The sequence below is a fragment of the Oryzias latipes genome, chromosome 22 (assembly GCF_002234675.1).
Source record: "Oryzias latipes chromosome 22, ASM223467v1".
NCBI lineage: Eukaryota > Metazoa > Chordata > Actinopteri > Beloniformes > Adrianichthyidae > Oryzias > Oryzias latipes.
This window is the reverse complement of record NC_019880.2, coordinates 28,842,738-28,861,587: the sequence shown is the minus strand read 5'-3', so window position 1 is coordinate 28,861,587 and position 18,850 is coordinate 28,842,738. Positions and strand designations below refer to the sequence as shown.

General features: G+C 41.1%; 1 long non-coding RNA gene across 1 annotated transcript; it reads left to right on the top strand.

Moving 5' to 3' along the window:
* The first annotated feature begins 17,303 nt into the window (after positions 1 to 17,303).
* LOC111946855 lies at positions 17,304 to 17,765 on the top strand. The gene is made up of 2 exons (XR_002872638.1): positions 17,304 to 17,355; positions 17,531 to 17,765. It is a non-coding gene; the product is annotated as an uncharacterized LOC111946855 (long non-coding RNA).
* The last annotated feature ends 1,085 nt before the right edge of the window (positions 17,766 to 18,850 follow it).

Sequence of the window (18,850 nt, the reverse complement as noted above, 5' to 3'; positions counted from 1 at the left end):
AGGGCTGAAAAGGCTATTTTGACACTTTTGAATGAAAAACTGATTTTTATGTACAATATGCACTCAGAAGTGAAGCAAGTGTTATTTTTTGTCTCCTTGTAAGTGGAGAAGTCCAAACCGTGCATTTTAGAGCTGAAAACGCTTTTTTGACACTTTTGAATGAAAAACTGATTTTTGTGGTCAAAAATCACTAAAACGTCAAGTCCTCATCTGCAGTTGATGAACGTGTCATTTCTTGTCACCTTGTAAGTGGAGAAGTCCAAACCGTGCATTTTAGAGCTGAAAACGCTTTTTTGACACTTTTGAATGAAAAACTGATTTTTAGTACATGCTCTCAAAAGTTCAGAACGTGTTATATATTGTCACCTTGTAAGTGGAGAAGTCCAAACAGTGCTGTTTAGAGCAAGAAACACTTCTTTGACACTTTTGAATGAAAAACTGATTTTTGTGGTCAAAATGCACTAAAACGTCAAGTCCTCATCTGCAGTTGATGAACGTGTTATTTCTTGTCACTTTACAAGTGGAGAAGTCCAGACAGTTGTTTAGGGCTGAAAAGGCTATTTTGACACTTTTGAATTAAAAACTGATTTTTATGTACAATATGCACTCAGAAGTGTAGCAAGTGTCATTTCTTGTCAGCTTCTAAGTGGAAAAGTCCAAACTGTGCTAATTGGAGATGAAAACGCTTTTATGACACTTTTGAATGAAAAATGTTTTTTGTGGCCAAAGTGCACCCAAAAGTCAAAGTTCTTAATTGCAGATGAAGAACGTGTTATATCTTGTCACGATGTAACTGTATGAGTCCAAACAGTGCTGTTTAGGGCTGAAAAGGCTATTTTGACACTTTTGAATGAAAAACTGATTTTTATGTACAATATGCACTCAAAAGTGAAGCAAGTGTTATTTCTTGCCCTTGCAAGCGGAGAAGTCCAAACAGTGCTTTCTAGTGCTGAAAACGCTATTTTGACACTTTTGAATGAAAAACTGTTTCTTGTGGCCAAAATGCACTCAAAACTTCAGAAGCGTATTATATATTGTCACTTGGTTAAGTGGAGAACTCCAAAAAGTTCTATTTAGAGCTGAAAACACTTCTGTGACACCTTTGAATAAAAAATTGAGTTTCGTGGCCAAAATGCACTCAAACGTCTAAAATCTCATTTGCAGTTGAAGAATGTGTTATATCCTGTCACCTAGTAAGCAGAGAAGTCCAAACAGTGCTGTTTGGAGCTGAAAACGCTGTTTTGACACTTTTGAATGAAAAACTGATTTTTGTGGTCAAAATGCACTCAAACGTCAAAGTTCTCATCTGCAGTGGATGAACGTGTTGTTTCTTGTCACCTTGCAAGTGGAGAAATCCAAACAGTGCTATTTGGAGCTTAAAACGCTATTTTGACACTTTTGAATGAAAAACTGTTTTTTGTGGCCATAATCGACTAAAAAGTCAAACTTCTCATTTACAGTTGAAGAAGGTGTTGTTTCTTGTCATGTTGTAAGTTGAGAAGTCCACACAGGTCTGTTTAGAGCTGAAAACGCTATTTTGACGATTTCGAATGAAAAAAAATGATTATTATGTACAAAATGCACTCAACAGTCAAAGTTGTCATTTGCAGTTGAGGAAAGTGTTATTTCGTGGCACACTGTAAGTGGAGAAGTCCTAACAGTGCTATTTGGAGCTGAAAACGCTGTTTTGACACTTTTGAATGAAAAATCGATTTTTGTGGTCAAAATGCACACAAAAGTGAAAAATGTGTTATTTCTTGTCATTTTGTAAGTTGAGAAGTCCATAGAGTGCTGTTTAGAGCTGAAAACGCTATTTTGGCACTTTTGAATGAAAGACCAATTTTTGTGGTCATAATGGACTCAAAATTAAAAGATGTCATTTGCAGTTGAGGAAAGTGTTATTTCTTGGCACATTGTAATTGGAAGAGTTCAAACAGTGCCGTTTCGAGCTGAAAACGCATTTCTGACAGTTTTGAATGAAAAACTGATTATTTTGTACAAAATGCACTCAAAAGTGAAGAAAGTGTTATTTTTTGTCACCTTGTAAAAGGAGAAGTCCAAAGAGTTCTGTTCAGAGCTGAAAACGCTGTTTTGACACATTTGAATGAAAAACTGATTTTTGTTGCCAAAATGCACTCAAAAGTCAAAGTTGTCATTTGCAGTTGAAGAACGAGTTATTCCTTGTCACTTTGTAATTGGAGAAGTCCAGACAGTGCTGTTTAGAGCTGAAAACGCTTTTTTGATACTTTCTAGTTAAAAAAAACTTATTTTTATTGCCCTTCTGCCGTGGGCCGGGGTGGGGGTCGGGGCCTCCGGTGCCTGGCCGGGGGTGGTGGGGGCTCCGTTGGTCGGGGGGTCGGGTCCGGCGCCTGGGTGGGGCGGCCTGGGGCGCTGCGTGGTCCTCTGGGCTTGGGTGTGGGGGTGCGTGGTGGGGGGGTGGGGTGGTGGTCTGGCTTGGCTTGGGGGGGTGGTCCCTTTGCCTGTGCTGGGGGGGGTTGGCGGGGGGCGCTGCTCGGGGGGGGGGCCCAGCGGCGCTGGATGGGCTTCCCGTCTACACCTGGGGCTGGGATCGGCCCTTCCCTGGCTCTGGGGCGGGACGGGACAACCCTCTTGGGGCCCCCGGTCGCTCTGGGTGTCATCCGCTTCGGCTGCGGGGTCTGGGGGTGGGGTGGGGGTCTTGTCGGCCCTGTCTTGTGGGGGGGCATTCTGGGGGAGGGGGGGGGGCACTATTGGTACGGGGCAGGGGGGGTTGACGGGTCGGGGTCTCCGCTGAGGCCATCGGCGGTTTCCCCGGCCGGTTGGCTGCCTCGGTCCCGTCGAGGCCTGACCAGAGCTCTTCTAGGGCCGGCGTTTGGGGGTGGGGGCCTGGGTTTGCTCCGGGGGGGGGCGGCGCTTTCTGGCTCCCCTCTCTCTGTGTGGGGGTGGTGGTGCTGGGCCTGGGGTGTCTGCGCCTCCGGGGGTGGGGCCCCGGGGCTGGGTGGGCCTGGCCCCCTTGCTGGGGGGGGGGCGGGGGACGGCTGTTTGACCACCGGGGGACAGTCTGACAATCTGTCCCCAACTTACCCCCTTCCTCATATAACCTCATAATAGGGTGAGGGGGTGGGGGGCTTAGCCTGCGATGAGCCTTGGGGGGGGGGGGTTTACTAGGCAGTGACCCCCCTCCTGTGGTTGCCGTATGGAGTGGGCCCCCCCTCTTTCGGTTTTATTTGCACCTTAGACATGTAGGGCCCTTGGTAGGGGGGGTGCTTGGACATCACTGCCAGCAAGCAGCGGATGTCCTCCTAGCACCCTACCCGCCAATTTTAACCGCACCTTAGACATTTAGGGCCCCTTGGTGGGGAGGGTGAGGGGACGTCACTGTGAGTAATCAGGAGACGTCCCCTTAGTGCCCTACCCGCCAATTTTAACCGCACCCCCCTTAGTACACACACCCCTCCCCCCTCAATATATACATCCCAACATAAACACACACACATGCACACACACACTCTCTCAAACACACATACACGCACACACATTTTGCAAGGAAGGTGGGACCTAGGACCATCTGTCCCCTGCCTCTTCCCTGGTGGGGGGTACGGGCCCCTTTGCAACGGCGGCTGTGTCCCCGGGGTGCCGGCTTCCTGGGCCCGGCGGTGCTCTCTCCGCGCGGTGGGGGGGTTCACATTACATCTGAGCCGGGGGTGTTCGTGTCCCTGGGGGGTGGGTTCTGGTCCTTGCTCCTGAGTGCTGGGCCCCGCCAAATTTCCAACTGTGGCCGAGCCTGGTCGGGCCATATTTACAACACCCCTTGTGGGCCCTCTTTTTTCCCCGGGGTTCCCCCCTTCTGGGCGGGGGCTGCGGGCCCCTGCCTCGCTCCTTCCTGGACCAACCGTGGGCCGGGCGGATGGCTGCCTGGAGTGCGGAGTGGGTCTCCCTTGGGGGGTCCTGGCTCGTACCTGGGGTTGGGGCGGGGGGATGCCCGGAACTCCTGGGTGGTGGTGGGGTGCTCGTCTGGGGCTGTGGGCGTCCTTCTCCGGTGGGGCCCTGCGTTGGGTTCTCCCGGCGCGGTGGGGGGGCTGCTCTCCTGGTTGGGCTGGGGCGGCGCCCTCTTTCCCTCCGTGCCTCCCTGCTCTCTGGCTCTGGGGGCCTTGCGGCGGCCCTGCTGGCCCTGGCCTGGGTGGCGGGCTTGGTCGCCCGGGCGGCGGTTGTTCCCTGCCGGTTCCCGTGTGGCGTTGGGGGGATTCCGGCTGCCGCTGCTGGTGCGGTTGGGGTCTTGGGGTGGGGATGGCTGGGCACTCTCCCTCCTTCTTTTCACGTTCCACCATCCATTTTAGAAGAACATAAACACTCACCTGAGCACAGGTGTTAGCTCAACGGACTGAATGACTGAAATATTTCACACTAGTTGGTTTTAAGGCATAAGTATGCGTGTGAACACTATCTGTTTTGTGTACATGTCGACAGGTGGACATTTTTGCAACTAACAGGTGTGTTTATAACATTTGAGTGTGTGTGTGGACAGGCTCCGCCCTTTTTTTTGTTTTTTTTTACATTTGAACCTTACCATAATGATAAACAACCAGTAAACTTGTTGCTTTATGCTGCTTCATGGTCTTATTCCCCTTCCCCTCCTATTATCACCCCCTACCCCCCCTCTCTCTAACGTCCCTCTCTCTTCTTCCCCTCTTTCCTTTTCCGTCCGGTCCAACACCAAAGATTTTCAGACATGTTTGAAATTAATAAAGTTTGGCCTCAATTACAAAAGGGGTTTATTCAGACATACCTTTGGTTTGTCTGAAGATTAATAACCCCTCTTGTTAAAGTAAAATATGTCCAACCCAAGAGGCCCTCAGCTCTCATCTGTCTGCCTAGCTGTTGGACAGGACAAGTTGGAAAAAAAAAAAAAAAAAAAAAAAATAAAATAAGAATTGCGCCTGCGCGGTTTTAAGGTTCACTCACTCAGTTCCTAAATACGCCCGTTTGGAGAAGTCCAAACAGTAATGTTTAGAGCTGAAAATTTATATCTTGTCACCTTGTAAAAGGTGCCGTTTAGAGCTGAAAACGATTCTTTGACACTTTTGAATGAAAGACCAATTTTTGTGGTCAAAATGGACTCAAACGTCAAAGTTCTATTCTGCAGTCAAAGAACGTGTTATATCTTGTCACCTAGTAAATGGAGAAAACCAAACAGTGCTGTTTGGAGCTGAAAACGCTGTTTTGACACTTTTGAATGAAAAACTGATTTTTATCTACAATATGCACTCAAAATTGAAGAACGTGTTATTTCTTGTTACCTAGTAAAATGGAGAAGTCCAAACAGTGCTGTTTAGAGCTGAAAACGCTGTTTTGACACTTTTGAATGAAAAACTAATTTTTCTGTACAATATTCACTCAAAAGTGAAAAAAGTGTAATTTCTTGTCACCTTGTAAGTTGAAAAGTCCAAACATGTTGATACGAAGATGTCTCCCTTTTTGATGATCGACATTGAAGTTGTATCCAGACATGAAATCAGACCTATCATCACTGAAATGGATTTCTTTTTTGAGTGGATCGGAATTCATGATCTCATCCATTGCATTATTTGGTGGTTTGTCTGGAAACCCTGGGATGGAAACTGAAACAAAAGTGACGAATCTGCAAGTATCTGAAAAAATGAGAAGTTGGAAGTTTGTACTTATCAGATATCTGCTGAACAGATGCGAACTTATTTTCATAGAATAAATCATCGAGAGTTTTCAGCCCTTGTTGTTGCCACCTGAGAAATGTAGAATCTTGGGAAGAAAACATTAGGTGCGATTGGGACTAGTAAGCTCATTCTTAACAGATCAAAGTGTTTCCTAAATTGTAAGCAGATTTTTACTGAATGATGAACTACTGGATTGCTAAACGACATGTTTTTGCTTAAAGGAAGAGATGCCCCAAATTACCTGTAGCAGAGAAATAGGGCTAGAAGAAAGTCTTTCCATCTCCACCCATGTTGGCCCAGCACCATCTGAATATTTCCCCCCAGAAGGAAATGCAAGACAGATTGGCAGCCCAATAATAGTAGCGAAGATTGGGAAGACCTAGACCACCTTCCTGCTTTGGTTTCATCAAATGTTCTTTACGTAAACGTGCCTTTTTACCATTCCAAATAAATGACGAAATTATTAAATGAAGCTTTTTAAAATAGGCATTCGAAATTAATACTGGTAGGCACTGAAACAAGTATAGAAATTTGGGCAATATTGACATTTTAACCACATTTACATGACCAATTAATGAGAGGTAGAGGGGTGACCATTTAGAGAAATCCTGCTGCACGTTTGTTTGCAAGTTTTCTCTAAAAAGATCACCAAAGTCTCTCGTCAGTCTAATTCCAAGATATGAAAACCCCTCTTTGGCAATCTTGAAGGGCAGACTGATGCTTCCTAAAATTAATTCTGAAGTGTTCAGTGGCAACAGTTCACATTTGTGTAGGTTGAGTTTGTATGCTGAGACTTTTACCAAATTCTGTCAGGAGGTCTACGATATTTGGGATTGTTGTTTCAGCCCTGGATTAGAACAGCAGGAGATCGTCGGCATAAAGAGCTAGCTTATGTTCTTTGCCCCACCTTACTATACCATGGATGGAAGAATGGCTTCTTATAGCGATAGCTAATGGTTCGATGGCTAATACGAAGAGAAGGGGGCTTAGAGGACAGCCTTGAAAGTTTGAAAGTACTTGAAAGCCTTGAAAGTACCACGATGTAGTCTAAACGGTTTGGAATATGTATAATTTGTAAGGAGCATGGCTGAGGGACATGAGTATAACAGTTTAATCCAGGATAAAAAGGGTCCACGAAGTCCAAATCTTCTCAGAGTTTCAAACAAATAAATCCATTCCACTCTATCAAAAGCTTTCTCTGCAGCCATGGAGAGAAGGCATTCAGTTTCGTTAATACTGGCGGTATACATAATGTTAAATAAACGACGTATATTAAAAAAGGATCGCCGACCTTTTACAAAACCAGTCTGGTCACAAGATATAATGGTAGGCAGCACTTTTTCTAAACGACATGCGAGAACTTTGGCTAAGATTTTATAATCACAGTTAAGAAGTGAGATGGGCCTATAAGAACCACAGTCTAAGAGATTTTTGTCTGTTTTTGGGAGTAATGTGATGCATGCTTGATTTAGACTACTTGGAAGAACACCATTGTTAAAAGAGTCTGTATATACATTGGCTAACATTGGAGCCAGTTTTTCAGAGAATGCTTCGTAGAATTCACTTGGTAGGCCATCTGGACCTGGTGATTTGTGTGGCTGCAGGGATTCAATAGCTGCTACTATCTCCTGCTGTTGTATTGGTGCATCTAAGACAGAGACATCCTCCGGAGACACCGCTGGTATATGTAGATGTCTAAAAAACTTAGAAAGAAGATCAGAATTACAGGTGTCCTCCGAACTATATAAATTGCAGTAGTAGTCTCGGAAGACATCATTTATCTGTTGTTGCTCTATGACCGTCTCCCCAGCTTTCGTTGTCACTGCGCTTATAGTTTGTTTGGCCCTTGAACCCTTCAACTGTCTTGCTAGAACCTCTCCTGTCTTATCACTATGTTCGTAAATATTACTCCTGTTTTCAAGCAGTAGGTATTCTATGGAATGAAAAGTGAGCCTATCATGTTCTCCCTGAAGTTTTAGACGTTCTTTGTACAAATCAGGTGTGGGATTTAATGAGTGTCTGTTGTCCACATCTGCAATCCGTTTCTCTAAATCTCTTTGTTTAGCGATAGCGTCTCGTTTCTTTTTAGCTACATAAGAGATCACTTGACCTCTAAGATATGCCTTTAAGGCTTCCCAAACCGATGCTATGGAGACATCCGGTGTTAAATTAATTTCCAAAAACAAGGCTATTTGATCAGAGATGAATTTCAAAAATGATTCGTCACTCAGCAACAGAGAGTTGAATCTTCAGTGCCGTCTGGGTGGGGATACTCCTGGTATTTTTAATTTAAGTACCAATGGTGCATGATCTGATATTACAATTGGTCGATAATCACATGCCTGAATATAGGGGGTCAGTTTATTATCCGTTAGAAAATAGTCTATTCTACTGTAGGTCTTGTGAGCATTGGAGAAAAAAGAGTATTGTCTGTCCTGTGGATGCAGGAAACGCCAGATGTCCAAGACGCCATAGGTAGAGAGGAAAGACTGAACGTAGGAAGCGGCTTTGGGTATTGCGTATCCTGGTTTAACAGAGGATCTATCCATTTCTGGATTCAAGCACAAGTTTAAGTCTCCGCCCATAAAAATGTGAATTTAAACATGGCAGTCGTTCAAAAATACGAGAGAAAAAATTTGGATTGTCAGTGTTTGGAGCGTATATATTGGCTAGAGTGAACTTAAGATTATAGAGTAAACCTGTGACTGTTACATATCTACCATTGGGATCAGCTAAGACTGAGGAGGGGGTGAAAGAGATATTCTTATTTATTAATATTGCACCTCCCCTCGCCTTCGCCTGAAAAGTCGAATGAAATAGCTATCCAACCCAACCACCTCTCAAGCGGGCATTGTCTACATTTTTAAGGTGCGTTTCCTGAACAAATGCTATTCCGGTACCCATATTCTTTAAGTGAGTGAGAGCTTTTATCTTTTAACTGGGTGGTTCAGGCCTGACATTCCATGTTACAATATCAACAAAACAAGCCATTAAAGCCTAAATATATTCCAATAAGAGAAAAAAGAAAGAAAGAATACTACAACAGTTAGCACAGTGATTAGTCGAGGTACAGTCATAAATGCACATTTTGGCTGAGATAGTGAAAGCAGAAATAAAACTTTGGTTCAATGTTGACAGCATGGCATTAAAAATCCCCCTCCCCCGAAACCCCAGAACACCCTGGTGATACTAGCTGTTAGAACAAACAGCACACCTACCCTATCAAAATACAAAACTTCCACACTAAATCTTAACACTTCTATGCCCTGATTTAAAATAAAGATATACCTGAAAGAATGCATCCCAGTGAATTGCAAATATTTCTGAAATATGTATGCAGTACCTTTAAAACTTAAAAAAAAAAAAATAGAAAATTTGTCCCAAATAGAAAATAGAATGTTCACGATAACACCCAAAGTATTCTGGTAATAATGAGTGAAAAATAAAAATAAATTAAATAAATAATTAAAAATTAAAAACCAAGTGGCCGGAAAGCCAAAAAGAATCACAACGTGATCCAGGTCAAAAGGCACGCTAGGGGGCAGTCATTAATATAAACCGCTGTGTGGCTGAAAAAGCCTAAATCACGATTTAAAAGTGAACAAAGTTTAATACTTCACCCACGTTCAAATTATTTAATTAGTCCGTCTTGTGATCCTTCACCAACTTTTCAGCCTCCAGCACGGAGCTGAAGCTCTGCCGCGTGCCATCAGATTTGGTGATGCGGAGCCGCGCTGGGTAAAGCAGCGAGGGTTTCAATCCCATCCGATACAGTTCTGACATGACTGATCTGTACTCCTTCCTTTGGCCAACAACTTCAGGGATGTAGTCCTCATAGATCCGAAAGAGTTTATCCAAGTATTTCAGCTCTCTTCTCTTCCTGGTCTCCCGGATCAGCAGCTCTTTGTTTTGGTGCCGGTGAAAACAAAGGATGGCCGCGCGCGGTCTGGCCCCGGAACCAGGCTTCGGAGCTAGGCTTCGATGAGCCCGGTCCAGTTCAGGTGGTGAGGGGAAAATATCCCTTCCAAAAACATCTCGGAGCAGCTGGGAAAAAAATTTGGATGGCTGAAGACCCTCAATCCCTTCTGGAAGTCCTATTAATCGCACGTTAGACCGCCGTTGTCTCCCTTCCATGTCTGCTAGCTTGGATTTGAGCTTTTCGTCGTTAGCTTGTAGCGTGGCACAGCTAGCCTCCACTTTAGATAAACGTTGATTTAGTGACTCAGTGTTTTCCTCCAATGATGTCAAACGTTCATCGTGGCGCTCCGACTCCTTTTGTAATCCATCGAGCTTTCCATTCACTTCGTCAAAGAACGTTGTTTTCAGATCAGCAAGAATTGTAGACCTGTGTTCGGCTAGCAACGCAGCTATGTCTGCTCTGCTAACAGCCGAAGAGGCGCTGTGATCAGACGATTCTGCTGTTTTTTCAGCCGATTTAGCATTTTTGGGTGGCATTTTGGGAGAAAATAGAATCAGGGAGATTTCTTTCACTGCTCAGATGCTGCTAGGCGTTGTAAACGTCCGTTCGTGGAGTTAAGATGAAAAAGTAGCGGGCAGAAGAAAAAAACATGTCCTACCGCATGCTCGCCAAACCGGAAGTCCTCCAAACAGAGCTCTTTAGAGCTGAAAAAAGCTGTTTTGACACTTTTGAATGAAAAACTGATTTTTGTGTACAATATGCACTCATTAGTCAAATTTCTCATCTGCAAGTGAAGAACGTATTGTTTCTTGTCCCAGTGTAAGTGGAGAAATCCAGAACGTTCTGTTTAGAGCTGAAACTGCAGAAGCGCATTATATATTGTCACTTGGTAAGTGGAGAACTCCAAAAAGTGCTATTTAGAGCTGAAAACACTTCTGTGACACCTTTGAATAAAAAAACTGAGTTTCGTGGCAAAAATGCACTCAAACGTCTAAAATCTCATTTGCAGTTGAAGAACGTGTTATATCCTGTCACCTAGTAAGCAGAGAAGTCCAAACAGTGCTTTTTAGAGCAAGAAACACTTCTTTGACACTTTTGAATGAAAAACTGATTTTTGTGGTCAAAATGCACTCAAACGTCAAAGTTCTCATCTGCAGTCAAAGAACGTGTTATATCTTGTCACCTAGTAAATGGAGAAAACCAAACAGTGCTGTTTGGAGCTGAAAACGCTGTTTTGACACTTTTGAATGAAAGACCAATTTTTGTGGTCAAAATGCACTCAAACGTCAAAGTTCTCATCTGCAGTTGAAGAACGTGTTATTTCTTGTCACTTTGTAAGTGGAAAAGTCGAAACAGTGCTATTTGGAGCTGAAAACGCTATTTTGGCACTTTTGAATGAAAAACTGATCTTTTTGTACAAAATGCACTCAAAAGTAAAGAAAGTGTTATTTCTTGTGACCTTGTAAAAGGAGAAGTCCAAAGAGTGCTATGTGGAGCTTAAAACGCTGTTTTGACACTTTTAAATGAAAAACTGATTTTCGTGGCCAAAATGCACTCAAAAGTGAAGAATGTGTTATTTCTTGTCAAACTGTGAGTGCAGAAGTCCAAACAGTGCATCTAAGAGCTGAAAACGCTATTTTGACGATTATGAATGAAAAACTGATTTTTTTGTACAATATGCACTCATTAGTCAAATTTCTCATCTGCAAGTAAAGAACATATTGTTTCTTGTCCCAGTGTAAGTGGAGAAATCCAAACAGTGCATGTTAGAGCTGAAAACGTTTCTTTGACACTTTTGAATGAAAAACTGTTTTTTGTGGTCAAAATGCACTCAAAAGTGAAGAACGTGTTATTTCTTGTCAAACTGTAAGTAAAGAAGTCCAGAGCGTTCTGATTAGAGCTGAAAACGCTTTTTAGACATTTTTAAATGAAAAACTCTTTTTTGTGGTCAAAATGCACTTAACATTGAAGAATGTGTTATTTCTCGTCAAACTGTAAGTGCAGAAGTCCAAACAGTGCATCTAAGAGCTAAAAATGCTATTTTGACGAGTTTGAATGAAAAACTGATTTTTATGTTCAAAATATGCTCTCAAAAGTAAAGAAAGTGTTATTTCTTGTGACTTTGTAAAAGGAGAAGTCCAAAGAGTGCTATTTGGAGCTTAAAACGCTGTTTTGACACTTTTAAATGAAAAACTGATTTTCGTGGCCAAAATGCACACAAAGGTGAAGAATGTGTTATGTCTTGTCAAACTGTAAGTGCAGAAGTCCAAACAGGGCATCTAAGAGCTGAAAACGCTATTTTGACGATTTTGAATGAAAAACTGATTTTTATGTACAACATGCACTCAAAAGTCAAAGTTGTCTTTTGCAGTTGAAGAAAGTGTTATTTCTTTTCACTTTGTAAGTGGAAAAGTCGAAACAGTGCTATTTGGAGCTGAAAACGCTATTTTGGCACTTTTGAATGAAAAACTGATCTTTTTGTACAAAATGCACTCAAAAGTGAAGAATGTGTTATTTCTTGTCAAACTGTGAGTGCAGAAGTCCAAACAGTGCATCTACGAGCTGAAAACGCTATTTTGACGATTTTGAATGAAAAACTGATTTTTATGTACAACAAGCACTCATTAGTCAAATTTCTCATCTGCAAGTAAAGAACGTATTGTTTCTTGTCCCAGTGTAAGTGGAGAAATCCAAACAGTGCATGTTAGAGCTGAAAACGTTTCTTTGACACTTTTGAATGAAAAACTTGTTTTTTTGTGGTCAAAATGCACTCAAAAGTGAAGAACGTGTTATTTTTTGTCAAACTGTAAGTAAAGAAGTCCAGAGCGTTCTGATTAGAGCTGAAAACGCTTTTTTGACACTTTTAAATGAAAAACTCTTTTTTGTGGTCAAAATGCACTTAACATTGAAGAATGTGTTATTTCTCGTCAAACTGTAAGTGCAGAAGTCCAAACAGTGCATTTAAGAGCTGAAAACGCTATTTTGACGATTTTGAATGAAAAACTGATTTTTATGTACAATATGCTCTCAAAAGTTCAGAACGTCAAAAATCTCATTTGCAGTTGAAAAACGTATTATATCCTGTCACCTAGTAAGTGGAGAAGTCCAAACAGTGCTATTTGGAGCTTAAAACGCTATTTTGACACTTCTGAATGAAAAACTGATTTTTATGTACAATATGCACTCAGAAGTGAAGCAAGTGTTATTTTTTGTCTCCTTGTAAGTAGAGAAGTCCAAACCGTGCATTTTAGAGCTGAAAACGCTTTTTTGACACTTTTGAATGAAAAACTGATTTTTGTGGTCAAAAATCACTAAAACGTCAAGTCCTCATCTGCAGTTTTTGAACGTGTTATTTCTTGTCACCTAGTAAATGGAGAAGTCCAAACAGTGCTTTCTAGTGCTGAAAACGCTATTTTGACACTTTTGAATGAAAAACTGATTTTCGTGGCCAAAATGCACTCAAACGTCCAAGTTCTCATCTGCAGTCAAAGAACGTGTTATATCTTGTCACCTAGTAAATGGAGAAAACCAAACAGTGCTATTTGGAGCTGAAAACGCATTTCTGACACTTTTGAATGAAATACTGATCTTTTTGTACAAAATGCATTCAAAAGTAAAGAAAGTGTTATTTCTTGTCACCTTGTAAGTGGAGAAGTCCAAACCGTGCATTTTAGAGCTGAAAACGCTTTTTTGACACTTTTGAATGAAAAACTGATTTTTAGTACAATATGCTCTCAAAAGTTCAGAACGTGTTATATATTGTCACCTTGTAAGTGGAGAAGTCCAAACAGTGCTGTTTAGAGCAAGAAACACTTCTTTGACACTTTTGAATGAAAAACTGATTTTTGTGGTCAAAATGCACTAAAACGTCAAGTCCTCATCTGCAGTTGATGAACGTGTTATTTCTTGTCACTTTGCAAGTGGAGAAATCCAGACAGTGCTGTTTAGGGCTGAAAAGGCTATTTTGACACTTTTGAATTAAAAACTGATTTTTATGTACAATATGCACTCAGAAGTGTAGCAAGTGTCATTTCTTGTCAGCTTCTAAGTGGAAAAGTCCAAACTGTGCTAATTGGAGCTGAAAACGCTTTTATGACACTTTTGTATGAAAAACAGTTTTTTGTGGCCAAAGTGCACCCAAAAGTCAAAGTTCTTAATTGCAGATGAAGAACGTGTTATATCTTGTCACGATGTAACTGTATGAGTCCAAACAGTGCTGTTTAGGGCTGAAAAGGCTATTTTGACACTTTTGAATGAAAAACGGATTTTTATGTACAATATGCACTCAAAAGTGAAGCAAGTGTTATTTCTTGTCACCTTGCAAGTGGAGAAGTCCAAACAGTGCTTTCTAGTGCTGAAAACGCTATTTTGACACTTTTGAATGAAAAACTGTTTCTTGTGGCCAAAATGCACTCAAAACTTCAGAAGCGTATTATATATTGTCACTTGGTAAGTGGAGAACTCCAAAAAGTTCTATTTAGAGCTGAAAACACTTCTGTGACACCTTTGAATAAAAAATTGAGTTTCGTGGCCAAAATGCACTCAAATGTCTAAAATCTCATTTGCAGTTGAAGAATGTGTTATATCCTGTCACCTAGTAAGCAGAGAAGTCCAAACAGTGCTTTTTAGAGCAAGAAACACTTCTTTGACACTTTTGAATGAAAAAGTGATTTTTGTGGTCAAAATGCACTCAAACGTCAAAGTTCTCATCTGCAGTGGATGAACGTGTTGTTTCTTGTCACCTTGCAAGTGGAGAAATCCAAACAGTGCTATTTGGAGCTTAAAACGCTATTTTGACACTTTTGAATGAAAAACTGTTTTTTGTGGCCATAATCGACTAAAAAGTCAAACTTCTCATTTACACTTGAAGAAGGTGTTGTTTCTTGTCATGTTGTAAGTTGAGAAGTCCAAACAGGTCTGTTTAGAGCTGAAAACGCTATTTTGACGATTTCGAATGAAAAAAATGATTATTATGTACAAAATGCACTCAACAGTCAAAGTTGTCATTTGCAGTTGAGGAAAGTGTTATTTCGTGGCACACTGTAAGTGGAGAAGTCCTAACAGTGCTATTTGGAGCTGAAAACGCTGTTTTGACACTTTTGAATGAAAAATCGATTTTTGTGGTCAAAATGCACACAAAAGTGAAAAATGTGTTATTTCTTGTCATGTTGTAAGTTGAGAAGTCCTAAGAGTGCTGTTTAGAGCCGAAAACGCTATTTTGGCACTTTTGAATGAAAGACCAATTTTTGTGGCCATAATGGACTCAAAATTAAAAGATGTCATTTGCAGTTGAGGAAAGTGTTATTTCTTGGCACATTGTAATTGGAAGAGTCCAAACAGTGCCGTTTCGAGCTGAAAACGCATTTCTGACAGTTTTGAATGAAAAACTGATTATTTTGTACAAAATGCACTTAAAAGTGAAAAACGTGTTATTTCTTGTCACCTTGTAAAAGGAGAAGTCCAAAGAGTTCTGTTTAGAGCTGAAAACGCTGTTTTGACACTTTGAATGAAAAACTGATTTTTGTTGCCAAAATGCACTCAAAAGTCAAAGTTGTCATTTGCAGTTGAAGAACGAGTTATATCTTGTCACTTTGTAATTGGAGAAGTCCAGACAGTGCTGTTTAGAGCTGAAAACGCTTTTTTGACATTTTTTTAGTTAAAAAAAACTTATTTTTATGTACAATATGCATCCAAACTTAAGAAAGTGTTATTTTGTGTCAACTTCTAAGTGGAGAAGTCCAAACAGTGCCTTCTAGAGCTGAAAACGCTATTTTGACACTTTTGAATGAAAAACTGATTTTTGTGGCCAAAACGCACTCAAAAGTCAAAGTTGTAATTTGCAGTTGAAGAAAGTGTTATTTCTTGGCACATTGTAAGTAGAAAAGTCCAAACAGTGCTATTTGGAGCTGAAAACGCTATTTTAACACTTTTGAATGAAAAACTGATTTTTGTCGCCAAAGGTTGCACTTTGTTGACGGTCCCTTGGCAGCCGGCTCGCTGCGTGTCTGCATTTACACCTTGAAACGAACATTTCTGATTAAAAGGGGGGAAAAAACATATTTTTTCTTCAGAAATGCATTTGTGGTTCACTCTCTGTGTTAATACAAAATGATTGAGATACTTGCTGACACATTTGAAACTTTATCAGAAGAAGCAGGAAGTCTGAATCTGTGAAGATCTAATTTAACCGAACTGCAGCTGCTCTATTCCCTTGTTCTTCCGCGTAGCTGATAGCTTGCAGTTTAAACTATGCCTCATAATCATGTCTCTTTGCATTTCCAGGGTTTCCAAAACGAAGTTGTTCTGCATTATTCACATATCTGCTCACGCAATAACACATTAGGGCCGCTCTGTACATTTTGGAGAAAATGTAAGACCTTATGGCTGTGTCCGAATTACCGCCCTAACCCCTATATAGTGCACTATATAGTGCGGTCGCCATTTTGTAGTGCTGTCCGAATCTACAGTTCAAAAATCATGTGCACTAGAAATTTCCCAGAATTCTCTACGAAAAACCAGTGTGGATCGATGCTCACTCGATCGGCGAATATTGCCCAGAATGCACTGCGTTCATACCAGAATGCATTGCGTGTGACCCACAATACACTGCGTTTGAATTATTCAAAGATGGCGGACGGTTGCGCTAGAAAGAGGACTTAAAAATGTAAGTATATTTAAAAGTATCTTGTATATGTTGTAAAATATATTTATAAATACGTAAGATGATGTGTTTAATATGTTTTATTCCTCAATCGACTATCTACATTGTTTTGAAGCTCATCAATTTTGGTAATGCTAAAGCTAACGCTAGCGCGAATTAGCATTGAAGGCTAAAAACAAACGCTGTTGATAGTACATCAAAAAACAGTGAGTTCTAACCGTAGTCATAAGTTATTAACACATTTTTAAAATGTGTTTATATATGTAGGGACTGACGAGGATGAGGAAAATCTGATCCATCTGTGGATGGAGAAAGAGCCTGTTTGTTATCAGGCAAGCTCGTGCCGGATGGGAGTGAGAGACACTTGATCAGATTTGTATTTATTTATCATTAAACTGTAATCGTTGTCATTTTGGGGTAAAGGTTGTTGTTGAAAGAGGAGAGGAGGAGAGAGCAAGAAGGGACAAAGAGTGACAGGAGAGTCTGTTAAGCTTACCTGAGTTTAAAATATTGTTCACAAAATGTAACGTCGTCGTTTTTGCCATTTGTTTAATAAATGCAGGAACAAAAATGAATTATTTACATGTATTATTTAAATCTGAGCCATTTTAACAATCTCAAAAGGATTTTCATATAAATATCAAATGTACATATTTACATTTACGTTTTATATGTCAACATTTATTTTTATACATCATAACAAAAATCCTGGTCTTCTAGAGTCATGTGTGTCACAGTTGGAGCTAAAAGGAAAGCAGAGATCTGTCCTCGCAGACGGACGCCTCTTTACCCGTCCTACTGGTTCCTGCTGTGGCTCAACATCTGTGGCTCCAAGCAGTCCCCTTCGCTGATACACAGATTGTGCAGAACTGAACTGCAGGCAATGATTTTCATTGCAAAGGTTGGTTTTACTTCCAGTGCCCCCAGAAATATTGCTCTCCTCCTCATTTGCCAAATGCTCTCTCTCCACCACAGAGTGTGCCTTGGCGTGGTGCTGGTTGTAACGGGCCTGAACCGCATTCCTCATGGGTTCCCTGTAGGGTGTCAGCAGCGTGATGGGATGAGCAATGCAGGGATACCCACCATCACCCAAAATGATCATTCAGGTGGGTAATGTTTGATTTACATAAATTGGGCTTTTACGTAGAACCTGTGAACTGTGGACTGATCCTTGATTCCCAACAAAAATATCTCTAAATTTGGCTTAGAGTCACATACAGCCTGCAGTTGAATGGAATAAAAAAGCTTCCTGTTAAAATAACAAGCTGCATTTTCTTTTAGGGCCTTTATTCTTCAGTGGCAGCCATCGATGTTCCCCACGACCTTTTGGAAGGTGGAAGACCAAGCAAGCTGCTATAAAACCAGAGGTGACTAATGACAGTTCATTCCCACTGGATGCTGGGTGACCCTGCTCATCAGCTGGAGGATGCGGTCTGCCGCTCACAGTGGACCGTGGCATGTCAAAGGCCCTGGTTACCACGCCGTAAGATGCGCCACACGCCAGCCAGAAAAGAAACACCAGGACCTCAGTCTCCTGTACACCCCCCCAGAGTGTGAGGAACCCGAAGCTGCTCCACCAGATGCTCAATGGTCCTGCGGGTCAACCGATTTGCGGGTCTGCCGGTCTGGTTTTGTGTCGGACTGACCGTCAGCGTGAAGGGCCACGACAGACACCTTTATGTTGGCAAAGCAGTAGAGACGTGGAAGACCCTGTAAAATAGAAAAATAATTATTTCATTGAGAAAATTAAATCGGATTTTTTTGAATGTTTCATTTTATTCTGATGTCTTACATTTTAGTTTATGACGTATTTATAAATGCTGGAAAATCTCATGGTTTTTTTTTGGCTGGGTTTTTGGATTTTTATATAAATATTTAAAAATTAAAGTATTTTTGTTTAAAACAAGTGATATGGTTTGACTCTGAATAAAAAATACTAAACTTTGATCTCACAAGTGTTTCATGTAGTTAGACTATACAGTTCAGAGTCCAGTGTTGAAAAAGAATTTTAAACTCTTACGCAGACTGTGTAACCTTGAGCACAATTAGTGACAAATGCTTAAATTGAACTAATAAAAAAAACTTTAAGTTTAACTCACAAGTTGTTCATGTCTGGCCAGGGCATCCATAGGAAATCTTCGGAGACGCCTGCTTCTCCTTGCCGCCCTGTGATGCTGCATATCTGCTCGTTTTTGGTTTGATCCCATGAAAAACGGTTGAATTATTGCCAGGAACACAGACAGATTCATATATAAAGCTATTTTCAGTAAGGTAGAAGAGAAAACTACAGAAAAAAATGCCTCCTCGCAAAAGCCCATAAATCGTTCAGCGGCACAAAAATAAATATTGCCATGGAGTAATAACATGGGGGTTTATTTATCAACAAATACATAAAATCTACACCAATGTGTTTGTAATTTTATTATTTATAAATCAGCCACATTTTCCATGATCAGAACACAGCAGATTCATAAATACTCTTCATAAAATGTTCATATTTATTATATTTTTTAATTTGACAAACGGGTGTCATTCTCCGCGTTAAATAGAAGTAGTTCCCCTCCAGACCAGGTGGTGGCGGTAATGCGCCACTTTGTTTCC